This window comes from Marmota flaviventris, chromosome X, assembly GCF_047511675.1.
Source record: "Marmota flaviventris isolate mMarFla1 chromosome X, mMarFla1.hap1, whole genome shotgun sequence".
Classification (NCBI taxonomy): domain Eukaryota; kingdom Metazoa; phylum Chordata; class Mammalia; order Rodentia; family Sciuridae; genus Marmota; species Marmota flaviventris.
In genome coordinates, this window is record NC_092518.1 from 72,436,570 (window position 1) to 72,453,968 (window position 17,399).

Consider the following 17,399-nt stretch of genomic DNA (forward strand, 5'->3'; position numbering starts at 1 on the left):
TGAAATAAAAGATCCATTTACAGCTAAAAACTATTTTTTAAAAATTGAACCCCTCTTGAAACTTGTAGTGCTAGACCCTAGAGAATTAAGACATTCAGATCCCAAGTAATATGAAGACAAAAAAGGCAAAAACTTTGGAGTAATTCAGGAATAACTACTTACGGAGATTTCTTCTTCTCTCTACTCTTTGTCTTAGAGAGGGGTTGTTGAATGGGACTCATGGAGCCACAATAGCAGGAGTATAATCTGACCTTCTCAAGCCCTAGAAGCACCCCCCCTCCTCCTCCTTCTTCTTCCTCCTCCTCCTCCTCCTCCTCCTTCTTTTGTTTTAGAAAAAGAAGGTTTATTATTTTGCTAGCAAAGGAGAAACACAGAGAACTCCTGTTCCAAAGGCTGTAATTCTGCCCATTAGCAGGAACAGGGGGATTTTAAAGAGGTGATTCAAAGGCTATATTCCACAGTTCTCTGTAATTCACCTGTTAATTTTGGAAAGAGTCATTTCTGATATCTTTCTGGTAACATCCCCAAAGTCTGGATTACTTCATTCCTATGGTGAGTATGTACTCAAGGACAGATAAATCTGCCTAAAATGGAGAAGAATGGTAATCCTGGTTTGGAAGCCCATCTTCTTTTTAAAAAAAAAAAAAAATGGATTTTTTTGTAGATGGACACAATACCTTTATTTTATTTATTTTTATTTTTATGCAGTGCCAGAGATCAAACCCAGTGCCTCATGCATGCTAGGCAAGCACTCTACCACTGAGCCATAACCCTATCCCTTGGAAGCCCATTTTCTAATAAAGAGTCCGTTCAGTATTTTCAAGAGATGGTGAGAAATGAAATCTCCTTCCAATCCTGAAACATTTCTGGAGAGATGATTTAGGCTCTGTGAGCCTGAGCTTGGTAATGTGAGAAATGGTACTGACCATATTATCTAAAAAGAGCTGTCCCAAGAATAATGGGACATCAATGGCCCTTTAAATGCTGGGGCACAGCAGTAGGGGCTGGCTGAGCCTCAGGGCTGAGGCACATATGGTTAAAACCAGTCCCCTTTGTTTCTCCTAATGAGAACACAGACAGCTAGATGAAAGAAGCAAATATCTCTCTGTTATGCAATGAGTTCAAAGTTTTAGACATTCCTCTACTTTTTGATTATTGTCAAAAATTATAGTTCCCCATGCTGGGAAGACAGGTGTGTCTATAAAATGATCTAGGGGTCTTAGTGATAGATCACATCAGGGAACTTTATGCTATGGTACTTGACTAATGCTTGCCCCAAGGACTGCTTCTTATGTTAATATATTTATACAGAAATTCTGGACCCATCCACAGTAATCAGTTGAGCAGTACTTATTTTTAAGGAGAGGCAAAAATCTAATAGTAACTAGCATATTTTCACAATTGTCAATGCTTTCATTAAAAACTACATATGCATTGAAGTCAAAACTTATACCGTTCCATTGAAGGCATCTCAGAAGCTCTTAAGTGGAAATAAGAGGGTAAGAAGTAAAATAATATATGGGCAAGACAAAGGGTTAAATCTGAAATGAGGCAACTCATTCACATTAGCTTTTAAACTTGGTCAAGTTTCAAAGAATTGAAATGATTCAAAAGTCCCATCTGGACCCCTCATCCCCCACACAGGCACAGAATTCATTCTTTATCTCTTTCTTCCCCTTCAAAATCAATGAACCGAAATGAATTTTCTATATCCCTATTAACATGATTCATCATTCACAAAAACCTTATCCAACTGCACCATGGCTTTCCCAGGATTAAAAGGCACATGCTCTCCAAGGTTACAATCTGCCTTTCTGTCACTAGGTCCAGTTTTTGTATAAATACACTATATTAACATAATCTGTATTGCCTTTAATGACCTCCTAAAATATGCATGTTTGTGCAGAATGCTTCTTTCACTTAACAACAAATCTTTCACAGTTTCCCAGGTCCTGCAACATGATGCACTGCATAGAAATTGAAGCTATCCTACTCCATGATTGTGCAGTCTTGTGCAACATTCTTTTTCTCTGATCCTCATTTTTTATAAACTGAAAATGAGAAAGAATGACTATTTTATTGCATTTTATTGGTACATAGTAATTATAAATAATAATTGGATTTATTGTGATATATTTGTACATGCAAAATGTATAATGTGCATGTCTAACCATTTTCCTTCTCTTCTTGTTCCTCTGATTCCCTTCCTCTGGTCTGCTGGTCTCTTATTTTCAAGAAGTCCCTTTTATTTCCTCTTGTGTCCATAGCTTCCAGATATGAGAGAAATATATGACCTTTATCTTTCTGAATCTGGCTAATCTCACTTTGTTCCATCCATGTTCTCCGGTTCCATCCATTTTCCTGTAAATGACATAATTTTGTTTCCCTTTATGGCTGAATAAAATTCCATGGTGTATATATAGTACATTTTCTTTACATATTCTTCTGTTAATGGACACCTAAATGGGTACCATAACTCATCTATTGTGAATTATGCTGCTATAAACTTGGTATGCATGTATCTTTATAACATGTTGACTTTAATACTTTGGATAAATACTGAGTATTGGTATACTGAGGATTAGGAAAGTTCCTAGTCCCCTGAGAAACACCCACCCCAATCTCCATAGTGGTGGTTCTAATATACAATCCCACTAACTGTGTGTAAGTGTTTCATTTTTCTCTACATCCTTGTCAACATTTATTATTATTTGTCATTCTAACTAGAGTTATATAAAATCTCAGTGTACCAGTGTAGTTATTATTTTCACTTAACAACAAATCTTTCACAGTTTCCCTGCAACATGATGCACTCCATAGAAATCCTGATTGTTAAAGATGTTAAACATTCTTTTTAATATATTTGTTGGCCATTTGTATTTCTTCTCTTGGGATATGTCTGTTTAGCTCATTTTCCCATTTATTAATTGGGTTATTTGGTATTTTGGTGTTTTCTAAGTTCTTTATAGATTGTGGATATTAATTCTCTGTCCAAAGAGTAGCTGGCAAATATTTTCTCCTATTTTGTAGTCTCTGTCTTCATGCTCTTCTTTTCTTTGTTGTTGCAAAAACTTTTAAATTTATTCCACTCCATTTATTAATTGTTGGCATTATTTTCTAAATTTTAGAGGTCTTATTGAGGAAGTAAATGCCTGAAACTATTTGATGGAGTGCTGACCCTCTGTTTTCTTCTAGCAGTTGCAAAGTAGAAAGAATAACTCTTAAGGGCACTCTGATATCTGAGTTATTCAGAAAAACACAGTACATAAGAAATGTTAGCCATTTCTATTTCTCTTAACATATATTAATGACTTTAATATTATTATACTGATAAAATAGGTTATTTACTAATGTGTTCACACAAACATTGATTCTGGGTTTATATTTGTGAGTGTATTAGATTCTCAGGGCTGCTATAACAAATTAGTATAAATCTTCATGGCAGAAATTTATTATCTTTGTTTGCAAGTATAAACAAAAGGCTGGAAGTATGAAACCAAAACATAGATAGGGTCATGGTCCCTTTGAAGGCTCTAGGGGAGAACCCTTCATGAGCTCTTCCAAATTGTGGTGGTTGCTACTTTACTTGATTTAGAGCAACATAACTCTGAGTTCTGGCTTCACCTTCACACAGCCTTCATACTTTCTGTGTTAAATATCCCTCTGCTTTCTGTTATAAGGGCAAAATCACATTAAAACTAAAATAATATTCCAATGCACAGCTACCAGAACAAAAGTCATTGGATTTAGGAACACCCTAAAACTAAAGTTTAGTATTGGTACATATTTTGTAGGCAGTTTACAATTCCACCCACATAGTGAAATAAGCAAGATCCAAGGCAAAATGTAAGATGAAACATCTTTTGTATATAAATATATGTACACATACATATCATACAAATATGTAAACACTCTAATTGCCCCAACTTCAAAACTAATTGATATGTTGAAGTTGTTAATGTTAAAGTCATGTCTTTTTTGAAAAGGCAAACACAGGGGAGGCCACCATATATATTTGTTGCAGTATTTTGTGTCAGACACTATCTAAAGGTTTGCTCATTGCTCATTTTCTCTTTACAAGAGCTCTGTGAAGTAAGTATCAACATGCCCATTCTAGAGATGGCCTAGGTCAGATTCATAAATGGTAACTTAATATTATGGTGTTATACATATCTGACTACAGGAATAAATGGGAATCTACAAGATATGAGATATATATATATATATATATATATATATATATATATATATATATATATATATGAAATACACAAAACACCTACATATATTATTTTTACAATTGAGATCACGTTTTTAAAGAATTTGCTGTTTTCATTAAGTTTCATATTTCAAGATATATCTTTCTTGTAGTTAGTATAATTTTATATGTTCTTGAGAATTTAATGCACATGCATATTGCTTTATGTATGATTTATCCACTGACTATCTCTCTACCTATTACTAAGAGTTCTTTCTATGTTAAGGAGATTAGTAGGGCCATGTAGAAGTTAATATAAAAGCAGCTCCTAGGATTTAAAGGCTGTAGCCATTATAAATACCAAATAAAATAAGAAAGCAAATAAAATAGCTGGCATAGTAAAAGATCTAGATCTATTATAAATATATAATTTATGTTTGTATACATATATAATAGAACAGAATTAAGCCCAATTGACCAAATATATTCACTATATAAAATGTAAATGGAGCCTGATGGTATAGCTCAGTGATAGAGCACTTGCTTAGCATGTATATATATATAAAATCCATAAGTAAAAAATTGAAAAATACACAAATACTCATAATACATACATATATTGTCATACTGTACCTCAATGAGAATGACATTCTGCCACTATAGACAAAAAATATAAATCATATGCATGTTATGTAGATTGAAAAGAGCCAGATACAAAAAAACATACTCTGTGATCACAGGAATTTTACTTCAATCCTTCCCAAAATTGCGGGGAAGGACAGATAGATCAACAACCAAATTTCCTTTTATTTGAAAGTACTTAGTGTCTTCTACATGCATTTATTAAGCTTGTGAAAAGTTATTTATTACACCTAAGGATGAGGCTAATGCCACCTCTGATATACTGAAAATTGGAAAGAAGACATGAGATATACCTGAGCTACTGTGCCACCCTAATCTACTCTATGTAGATGACCTGACGTATGTTCCACACTTAATCTGTCTCACCATCATGTTAAATCAGCCCTGCTATCAAACTAATGAATCTCAGAACACAGAACAATGTAGTTTCCATCTGAAAAAGCACTGAGTTCATAAAAAGGAAAGTAATTCATCACAGAGGTCCAGGGAAATATCTTAAGAGCCAAGTTGTCTGATGCATAGTAACTTTGATGGTTATTATCTTTCAAAATTATTATTATCCTTTTGATTTTGAAATCTTTACCTTTTTTCTTAAATAGTTATCATCTAATTCAAGTTCTAATAGCTACTGAAGCATAGTTTCCACACAAAGATATATGGCCCTTCCTATCATCAAGCACCATGCTCGACAGGGTTCAACAACCTTCTTTTTCTTCCTCCTAAGTGTACTAGTTTAGTAGTGCAGGCTCTAGAGACAGACTATGGACAAACACATGTTCTTATGAATTGTGTTCTTAGATACTGTGAATACTTTCATTTCTCTTTATAAGCACTGAAATATTTCATATAAAACTCAGTATTATGTAGTACTTACAATACAAGATAAGACTTTTTAAAACAAACATTGGTTTGTGTTTTGGTGTTACAAGGATAAATGGTGGGGAATACCATTAGTACAAAAAGTCTACAGCACAGATTTTGGAATACCAGGTTCTCTGTGATGTTGGGAGAGTGAAAGAATCTCTCTGTACTTCAGTTTCTTCGTCTGTAAAATGAATAAAACAATGTTCTCTCCCTCATAAGTTGTTGCTTTGAGAATGGCCTGAGTTAGACCAGTTAGACCAGTGGTAGGCACACAGTAAAGATAAATAAATGTGAGCTGTTTTATAAATTTTGAAAGTTGAGATTTTTACAATCATGATAGTTTAAAATTTTGCATTTTTTTTTACTAATGCTTTATATTCTTTCAACACAATCCTACTCATCAACCTATGAGTAGCAGGAACAACTAACAATTAAATTAGACTTCAAAGTATGAAAATAATTAGAGTCCTTGTTACAAATGTAAAGCACAGCTTTTCAAATCTAGATGAATACCAGAACCATTGGAGACATTCCTAAATATGTAGATACCACTCACCCCCACCTTCTTGGTTTTGAGTCAACTTAGGATGGATTCAAATATCTGCTATTATAACAAACAACACCTGATGATTTTTTTTGAAACAGTCCATGGACCACCTTTGGGAAAATTATGACTTAGGTCACATTTAAGTACCATTAATTTAATGCCTACCATGCAGAGTTCTGTGATGTCTGGATTATCCGTTAATGCAATTACTCAAAAGCACCCTGGTCTTTCCTTCTCACATGAGACCAAAGGTTGCTTTTTCATGTGGGATCATGTTTATCTCCAGAGTACTCCTGGTGGTCAGAAGAATTGAGAATTACTATATCCTTGTATAGACAAGGCTGGTGGAAGGGTAGTTGCTTTCCTATGTTGTTCCAATTATGAGGCTCTTATCTCTTCATTCTTGCTCCAGTAAGCTGTCTATAAGAGTTCATGACATATTTGGTTCTTCTCTGTAAGCTCCTGGTTCTGGAGTACAAAGTCCACAGGCTTTTCTGATAATAAACTAGAAGAGAAAACATGGGGATAAGAAAGCACATAGAATACAGAGGAAAGCAAGGATAGGAATCTCTTAAAACACACGGATAGGGAATGAGAGATTATCCATCTAAGTTAACTGAGCAATTAGGATTTTGTGGTACTTTTCTATAGCAGTGATAGGAAACTAGTATGGTGCTTGTTTTGTCTATTCCCTACCACCCTCCCTCCCTTTCTCTTTCTCTGTCTTTGTTTCCTTCTCTCTTTCTTTCTCTTTTCTTTCTCCTGCTCCTATTCCTTCTCCTTCTTTGCTGTGATTAACTGCAAGGCTGTAGACTTTATGAAAAGAGAAGGAATAGCACATATTGGTTATATATTGGTTAGATTATTAACTCAAGAGGCACACAAACCATGTTCCAATCTAAGCCTTGCCAACCCCTAGCCCTGTGCAGTTCTCATATGTCTAAAGTCAGACAATAATAGTTGCTGCTCACAGGTAGCAGTGAGAAATAAATTAGTAAGTATAGACTCAGTGCTCAAAGCACTGTCAAGAATTGAGGAAATAAAAATTAGCATTTACCTCTTTTATCATTATTTTCATATCTAAATTGATCATTACAGTACTGCTTTTTTTTGGGGGGGGTACCAGGGATTGAACTCAGGGGTACGAGATCTCTGAGCCACATCCCCAGCCCTATTTTGTATTTTCTTTAGAAACACGGTCTCACTGAGTTGCTTAGCACCTTGCCATTAATCCCCCCTATCAGGGGATTAATTCACCATTGATCCTCCTGCCTCAGATTCCCGAGCTGCTGGGATTACAGTAGTGTGCCACCAGGCCCGGCTATACTGCTGTTTTTATATTATGTGGATTTATATTTATTGGCATAGATCAATCTTCATAACATGATGTTTGTAATAATAGTTTATAAATATATATATTAAAAGACTTCACTTATAATTTAAAGACATAGCTAAATTTGCATACTAATATTTCTAAAAATATATATTCAAATGTTAATAATTCTTTTCATGACAAATAAGGACTTTCCTTTCTAAGGACTTTCCTTTTTTTCTTTTGCACATTTTACATTTTTATTTATAACAAAAATGCCTTGGACTGAGAATGAAAACAATAATAATAAATAAATATGCATAGCCTGCCACAGTCCGGCTGCAGCAAAATAACCGGGGGGTGACGAAAAACTTGTGTACGTTGATACAGCAGGAGAGGGAGCCGTTTATTGTAGGACAGGAGCAGTATTTATACATTCCACACAGCTTATCTAATTAGCATAAACTAGATACATCAGTCAACCAATAAGGAATCTCCACACTTAATGGCTAGATTTTGTTACTTCTCAAACCACTCCCTCTGGCATTTTGCCAGGCACCATCCAGACTTGTTTACGAACTCTAACATTCCCCTGACAAAATGCCAGGTGTTATTTTGACTTGTTTACAGACTCTAACATCTCCCCCTTTTGTTTAATTTAACGACCATAGTGGTTTTTACACAAACACCATAAATAATCTGCTACAAGCAGAAGGGGAGGATACAAAATGCCACAATACCAAGCCAATTGATGGCTCCATGCAAGAAGCCCTTGGAAAAATTATACCAGCAATGACACCATTTGCAAAGATACCGAGTTACAATTTGTTATAGATTACAGTTTGTTGTCTCAGTCCAGGTAAAGCAGTGTCTCAATAGATTAACTCACAGTCCAGGTAAATCACAGTCCAGGTAAGTTCTGCAGGCAGCTAGCTTAAATCACAGTCCAGGTAAGTTCTGCAGGCAGCTAGCTTAATCCGAAGTCTCCTCCGGTTCTCAGCCGAAGTCTTGTCCGGTTTTCAGCAACACTGGAAATTCTTCCACCCTCATCCTCACCGGCACTGGGACGAAGGCAGGAACTCCGGATGGCTAAAGAAAATCCTGTAGCATTCTACTAAGAAAACAACCTTCTGAACAATTTAGTACATTATCTCAAGGTTTTCTACATTTGAAATAAGCATTAATAGTGCGCATTACTCATTAGCTTCCAGGTATGGGAGAACCATTGTAGCTTAGTTATTGGCATTGAAAATGAGCAAACATCAGGGACACTGGTAGCGTCTTCTGCTGGCTGTAGCGTCCGGGTAGCCCCAGATCGCCCTGGGGAGTGTTCCGGACTCAAACTGCTACTGGGCACAGGGAGCAAGAGCCTGCGAGACTGTGCCTCCAGGTCAGGTCTAGATTTGGGCTCACGGCAGTGGAAGAGCCAGCTCCCTGGCCAGGAGGTAGGGAAGGGCCAGTCGCCGCCGCCTCTTGGAAAATCCTTGCTGCGCTGTGACCGGCTTGCACACTCGGCAGCCGCCTCTCCGCTTCACGCACCCTCCGGTAACGAAAAGTATTTAGTAATAGCCTTTTACAATTTCTTTCTTGATAATCCTTCCTCCTCTGAACTTTTTTCTTCTTTCTGACTAGAGTTCTTGGGCTTTTATCAACACATGCCCTAACTATTCTTGGTTCCACTGGGGTGTCTTCTTCCCTTAGTAATTTACTTCTCACCCCTTCCATATTTTCATCACAAAGACAATACAATACACTGAGACAAAACAAGACACAAACATACTGTATCAATCTTCTCCATTTTCTCGAAATGGTCATTTTTCCTCTCGCCCTATCTGCCTAGGGACAAGCAGATTTGCTCCCGTCCTATCTATGGACAGGCAGCTTTTTTTGTCACTTACCCCCGAGTGTCCCGGGGCTCCCCGTAACGGGCCACCATCTGCCGCAGTCTGGCTGCCGCAGAATAATCAGGGGGGTGACGAATAACTTGTGTACGTTGATACAGCAGGAGAGGGAGCCGTTTATTGTAGGACAGGAGCAGTATTTATACATTCCACACAGCTTATCTAATTAGCATAAACTAGATACATCAGTCAACCAATAAGGAATCTCCACACTTAATGGCTAGCTTTTGTTACTTCTCAAACCACTCCCTCTGGCATTTTGCCAGGCACCATCCAGACTTGTTTACGAACTCTAACATTCCCCTAACAAAATGCCAGGTGTTATTTTGACTTGTTTACAGACTCTAACAATAGCCCTTGCCCCTATGAATGTGGCTCAATGTCCAATGGAAACATCTCTAAGCCAAGGGAATTAGGTACTAGAATTATCCTAGAATTAACATGATTATGTCCACATGGCAGCCCAAATTGGGAAGCATCAGGAAAATTCTAGATGCCAAGGATATTTTAGTCAGCTTTTTTGCTGCTGTGACCCAAAGACATGAGATGAACAATTAGAGGAGGGAAAGATTATTTGGGGGCTCACAGTTTTAGAAGTCTCAGTCCACAGACAGCTGGCTCCATTCCTCAGGGCTTGGGATGAAGCAGAACACCATAGCAGAAGAGGGTGATGGAGGTAAGCAGCTCAATACATCACCCCAGGAAGCAGAGAAAGAATAAACTCATCCAGACACATTCTCCAAAAGCAGGTGCTAAATGGCCCACCTGCTCCAGCCACACCCCACCAGCCTACAGTTACCACTTAGTTAATCCCTATCAGGGGATTAATTCACCAATTGAGTTAAGGCTTTCATAACCCAATCACTTCACCTCTATACCTTCCTGCATTATCTCCTACATGAGCTTTTGGAGGACACCTAATATTCAAACCATAACAAAGGGAAGGGAAGCATGTCTCTCAGATGAACCTTATATTTTACAGTCCAAAGAGTCTCCACTTTCCGGGACCTTAGTGAAGATGATGAAGTAAAAGGAGTTTCACAGCATGGTTCTGTCTGCACTCTCCCAAATAAAGCCCATTGGATTGAAAGTTGGCTCCTCTGATTACATAGTTAGTCAAGCAGTTGAATGCCATGGGGCGTGGGGGGGAATAGGTGAGGGACATCATGAAATCACTCAGTGCTCACCACCATAGCTTCCAGATGGGGAGATTGTGAATCAGCAGGATTCAGGGTCACAGCCTCATCCAGGCATGGTCCCCAAGACATCTGCATAATGTTTTAGTGCTCATTATGGCATGGAATCTAAGAAAACCGGGGTGTGCATTTTAGTAGCTCTCATAGAGAACACATGTATAACAAGCATATAGGCAGGTCCACTGTTGAGATATGTATGTCTATTTGTTCTTATTTTTTCCTTTCTTCTTTCCACCAGATATCAAGACAACTATAGATAAAACATGAAACAAAATAGTCTATATTTTACATAGGGATGTATACATATGTAATACAACCGTAATGAGAAATCCTAATTCTTATTAATGATACTGACAGATAAGAAGGAAGCTAATGCATGGCTGGGGTTATACCTCAGCAGTAGAGTGCTTGCCTCACACTTGTGAGGCACTGGGTTCAATCCTCAGCACCATATAAAAATAAACAAAGTAATATATTTTTTTAAAAAAAGAAGGAAGCTAATGCAATCAGAAAGAAACTTTGAATTTCAACTGTATAGTAATATTTGCTACTTAATATGAAAATGTACAAGTATTTTATATTATTTTGTGTTTGAAATATTTTGTAGGAATCAACATTTCTATGAGCTTTAATTGTGATTTTTCAAATCATACATATTAATTTATGAATTGAGGAAAATGTAATTAATTCCAGGGACAAAATAAATAATTTATTAGCAATCCAACTACTCACTGACTTGAAAGGAGTATCATGTTTGTGCATTCCTCTCATATATTATATATATTTTTTGTAGTGCTGCGGTTGAACCAAGGGCCTCACTCAAGCTAGGCAAGTACTCTACCACTGAGCCACATTCCCATCCACATGCTATTATACTCTCTCTGCATGCATCCATAATGCACATTCATTGTATGTGGTTCTAACATATCTGGACACTCTAACTTTTCCATATAGTTTGAAACCAACTATTAAATTAACTAAGTTTACACTGAAATCTAGCTGAGTGTATAGTCCTCATTGCCCTAGCTTTTTTTTTTTTTTAATTTAGGGACAGGGTCTTGCTAAGTTACTTAGGCCCTCACTAAATTGCTGAGCCTGATTGAACTCCAGATCCTCCTGCCTCAGTCTGGGATTATAGCCATGTGCCACTGAACCCAACCCCCATTTCTAAGCATTGATGTATGTGATCTTTTTCCGAGCAAGGATTTAGGCCATTATAGAAGTGGCTGCCAATGCATGGTCCTATATTCAAGAACAGATCTAGTATTTGAAGCCCAGATTTGCTGTCTTCTGTTTTACAGCAGATCCACCTTCATGTTCTGTTATTCTGTACAGGCTTTTTTTTGAGTGAAGTTCAAAGGAAGGTTCATATTTCAGTGTTAAAACCTAGAGAGACTGATGTTATATCTCAGTGGTAGAGCACTTACCTAGAATGCTTGAGGCTTTGGGTATGATACCCAGCACAGTAATTTTTCTTAAGAAAAGGAGAAATAAAAGTAAAAATAAAAAGGACACACCAAATAAAAAATAAAAAGACAATTATTTGTTTTCACTCCTAATATCCCCAAGTATATCATCCTGCAAAGAAATGGCACCAAAAGTTATACATTATATCATTATCATATTCTGCTGTTTGAAGGCCAATTAACTTCTATGAGATGCTCACGTTTAGGTCATAACTTATAGAAGGGAGAACATACGGAGAGACCATACATATCTTTGTCAAAGTATTTTGTGTCTGATGCTTTCTATATACAGGTTTGCTTAATTCTATTTATAACTATTCTCTTAGGTCAATATCAACATTACTGTTTTATAGATGATCAAGGTCAGGTTCACTTAGAGTAGCTCACTACTACAAATTCACATATCTGCTGAGAGTATTAAGAGGGAGGGATGGAAACTGATCAAACAATTGATGGGTTTGTTTATGCATGCTTACATCTATATCAATATCTGTCTATTCATATCTATTGAAACAATGAGTACAAAACACATTCGTGTGTGTGTGCGTTAATATATGCTTTTCAGCAACTTGCCATTCACTCAGCATGATATACTAGAATTTAATGTAAATTCCTTTAGTTATTCCAATTTAGATAATTGAATTGAAAGTTTAGTGGATATATATGGTACTTTTAGGTGAATTCATTATGTCATTTGACCATTTTTCTATTCACTAGTAAGACGTCATTCTCTATCAAAATATTAAGGGTTCTGGCAAACAGCATGGTGAGAAAAGGACCATGGTCTATTCCACCGCCTTAGGAACCTCTGCCTCCCTCATACCTCAGACAGGTGGGTGAGCTGAGGGACACTGTGAGAGCCCACGTTCTCTGCCCTACAGATGCCTGGATCTCCTGCTGAAGCTGCACACTGACCAGGCCTAGGCTGTGAAGCACCAGCGAGCCTCTCTCCCACCACCTGGATGACTTGATGGCAGCAGTGGCCTGTTGGAGGCTAGACACAGCAGGATGCCTGGTCTCCTGGCCCAACCCTCCTGGCGAGGGGGCCACCAGAATGCCACAGGGGCTTGGAGAGACAGAGAAGGCATGTGAATGCCAGGGAGTTACACCACACATTAGAGGCCACAAAGCTTTGTTATAGCCCAACTTAGATTATGGCTCAACTCAGTAAGCACCCTATAAAATGTAGGATATTAACAGATAAGGCAAGGTAAGATAATAGGATAAGTAATGCTAAGTTATCCTGGCTATAAGTTACTTAAAGGAACTTAGCCTGAGTAACTCCACTTTGAAGTTCCACCATAGTGACCTAGATATAACCCCACTTATATAGCTTATTTTTTGTAAAAGTTGTTTTTGTACTAGATGTGTTCAGAAAAAGGATGTGACTATATGCTTTGGCTGGCTGATGGCAAACTTTAGCTTCTGTGTCCTGCTTGCTTGCCTGCACCTACATTTTCGAGGATGTGTTGTTTTTTTCCCTTATAAACCCCACAGGACTTGGACCAGGTGCTGCTCCTGGCAGAGACAGTCTGGGTCCTGCAGGCAGCAGTCCCTGGCTGGCTAAATAAAGACTCCCCAGTTTGGACAAAATTCAGACTCAGAGCAGCTTTGGCCACACATTAGACATGGAGGCACACAGATCAGGGTCCTGGGGGGACCACCTGGCTCCCTGCTCCTTTAAGCAGCCCTAACCTTCTCCTCCCAAGAATGACAGAAAATGGCCTCAACCATCTTGGAAGGTGAGAGAAGCCTCGGAGATGAGGTGGAACTTTTAGCAGCTGACAGAGGAGGGGACTTTCAGTTAAGGGCCAACAGGATTACCTTAACTGTCAACCTGGGTCGATTAGCAACTGACAGGGGGAACCTTAACTGTCCACCAGGGAACTGTAAAGAGCCAACAAGGGGAACCTTAACTGTCGATTAGGCTGACAAGCAAACCCTAACTGTCACTGGAGACAGTTAGTGGGCCACAGGGGGAACCTTAACTGTGGACTAGGGGACTGTTAACAGCCGACAGGGGGGATCTTAACTGTCAACTGGGGACAGTTAGCGGCAGACTGTTGCACTAATAAGCTGCATTATTTGGATCTAATTCTATTGCCTGTGGGTCACAATCCACTACAGCAGCATAATTCTCTTTCATGTGGTTGTTGCCTTTGTGTTTAATTAGTCAGCTTTCCCCACATCTTCAGGCACTGAGTTTGAGAGGGGTAGAATGCCATGCAGACAAGAGGATGCCAGATCACAGCTATGGGCATGGGACATCCATAAGATGGGCTGTGGGTGCCTGGTCCTCAGGACTAGAGGTTGGCCGGGGATCCCAGCACTGGCCTCTGTTGCCACCTCTCAGCCCACCAGGCTGCATGCTGGGCCTGGGAACACTGGGACTCTCTGAATTCTTTACCTGTCATTTCCTCTACTGTGGTGTAAATACGATCAATCGTTGGTTGGTTGTGGGCTACTGGGGATGAATTGTTCCCTTGATATTTGATATTGTTTAAATTTCTATTCATTAACTGGGATGATCTCTTCTTTTATGCAAGGGAGTTTTTAGTGAGCTTCTTTGACTTTAGTACGTGGCCCAGGCTAGGAGAGTATTTGTGTATCGATATCCTGATTTAAAGTGTACCCACTGCTGTGCCCAGTATCCAACACAACGTGAGAAAAGATACTAAATCATATTAACTGCAATCATTTCAAAACCAAACCATGTACTAATAAACCTTAGGAAAATGACTTAATGAAAATGTCCTCTAATCCAGTTATAAAATAGAAGTAATGTTGTTGAATAGGTTGATAAATTAGTCATTAAAGATAGTGAGATTTGGCTGGGGATATAGCTCAGTTGGTAGAGTGCTTGCCTTGCATGCACAAAGCCCTGGGTTCAATCACCAGCAACACACACACACACACACACACACACGAGATTACTATTAAACTTATAGGAGTTGAAAATGGAAAGAAGAAATGGACAGATAGATGAAAAAAGAAAGGAAAGAAAAAATAATAAAAGTGAAATAAGAGGAAGAAAAATGGGTAACATTGAGACAGGAGCAGAGGAAATGGAAGAGGGATTATTTAGTGAGTTTCTTTCTCTTAAGTGCCTCAGGCTGGGAGACTAAGTATTGATACTCCCACTCAACATGGATCTGCTGCTATGGCCAGTATTCAGCACCACTTTGAGGAAGATACTAAGCCTTCTTAACTGCAATCACTATAGAGCAAAACCATCTACTAATAAACCGTAGGGTAAAAACCTGTTGAAAACATTCTCCACAATTCCTCTAATCCAATTATAAAATATCAGGAATGTTCCTAAATAGGCTGAAAAGTTACTTATTACACTAGTGAAATTACTGTGAGACTATACAGGAGTTGAAAAGACAAAAAATGGAAAGACAAAAATAAGAAATGTTAAAAGGGAGAAAAATAATGCACACTAGGATGAAAAGAAGAAAAATGGGGTGGCGATTTGGGACAGGGGCAGGTAAGGCAAGGGGGAAAAGAAAGACTAGGAGGAACAAGTGTAAACCTGAGCTAGGAGAGGAAAGATAGAATGATTCCAATTAATGCTTTAAAATATTGGAGGAAATACAGTTAATTGGGTTGAGGACTGCAGTATTGAATACTAAGAGAACACCTATTGATTCAACACAAAAATAATATCTCTAAGATCAAAACTCATACCAGCCAGAGGCTGGGCTTGTGGCTTAGTGGTAGAGTCCTTGCCTCGTCCATGTGAGACACTGGGTTCGATCCTCAGCACCACATAAAAATAAAACAAAATGAAGTTATTGTGTCAATCTACAATTTTAAAAAAATTAAAAAAAAAAAAAACCTGATACCAGCCAGGCACAGTGGCATATTCCTGTAATCCCAGTGGCTAGGGAGGCTGAGACAGGAAGATCACAAGTTCAAAGCCAGCCTCAACAAAAGTAAGGCACTAAGCAACTCAGTGAGACCCTGTCTGTAAATAAAGTACAAAATAGGGCCAGCATGTAGCTCAGTGGTCGATGCCCCTGGGTTCAATCTCCAGTACTCCCCCCTCCCCCACCCCCACCCCCCAAAAAACACTGATACCAGAACTGTTTATGATATTCCATGCTGAGTTATTTGAGGTCATGATATTTGTTATTGAATCCTCCTGATTTGTGTTTCATCAAGAATTGGGACCTTTAGAAGATACCTACTGCTCCTTGAGTTTACCCCTAATTTTTCCTGGATGTGGAGGTAGTGATCATACCAGCATACCACCAGTAAAATTCACGGAGGACTCTCCAATCTGTGGTCATTCTAGGCATCTACTCGCTTTTTGAGGGGTCAGAGGAAACAGTCCCTAATTGTGACTTGGAAACAAGCTCAGTCCCTGTTAGAGGGTGTAGCCTTTGTGCCCTCATGAAGAAAAGTCAATATACCCAGCACTATTACACTCCAGTGTGAGTCCCCCTGTGTGTATTTTGGAAATTGCAGGGTGTGGTCGTCTAAAGTAGAGTATGGTGGTCCACTGAAGTGGCACTGGGTGACACGTGGGAAGTGCAGTGCTTCAGTTCTGACTGGAATGGGCAGGTTGCATGTCAGTGGGGTCACTGTTCAGGGACTACCACAACATGCAAATAAAAAATCATGTCCACAAAGAAATATTCCATTAGGAAAAGTGTGGAGAGGAGTGAGAAGGTCGAGATTCCGTTCAGGGTACATATTCAAGAGCTGTGTGTCATTTGTGATGAGACAACTCTCTGAGACAGTGTGAAAACCCTGTGCGTGTAAAAATGATTTAAAAATAAATTGTTATGGAGTTTGGGCAGAGAGTGTGGTGAGAAGGGGACCATGGACTATTGCACCTCTTCAGGTTCCTCTGGGTCCCTCAGAGTCAGGCAGGTGGGTGAGCTGGGATCCTGGGGCCAGGCCAGGTCCTCTGCCCTCCAGATGCCTGGAACCCCCACTGCGGCTGTGCACTGACCAGGCCCAGGCTGTGAAGCACCAGTGAGCCTCTCCCACCACGTGGAGGGGCCTGTTGGAGTCTAGGACACAGCGAGATGCCTGGTCTCCTGGCCTAACCCTGCCCTGGCCAGGGGGCTACCAGAATGCCACAGGGGCTTAGAAGACCCGAGAAGGCGTGTAGAGGCCACAAAGCTTGGCCACGCACTAGTCATAGGGGCACATGGATCAGGGCCCTGGTGGGACCACCTGGCTCTCTGCCCATTCAAGCAGCCCTAACCTTTTCCTCCCAATGCCAATGGACAATGGCCTCAACCATCCTGGAAGGTGAT

General features: G+C 39.1%; 1 long non-coding RNA gene across 1 annotated transcript; it reads right to left on the bottom strand.

The window, feature by feature from the left end:
- Window positions 1-7,948: 7,948 nt before the first annotated feature.
- Window positions 7,949-9,762, bottom strand: LOC139703102 (uncharacterized). Its single transcript, XR_011705585.1, has 2 exons — window positions 9,462-9,762; window positions 7,949-8,674 (listed from the first exon to the last, which is right to left on the bottom strand). It is a non-coding gene; the product is annotated as an uncharacterized lncRNA (long non-coding RNA).
- Between the last annotated feature and the right edge of the window lie 7,637 nt (window positions 9,763-17,399).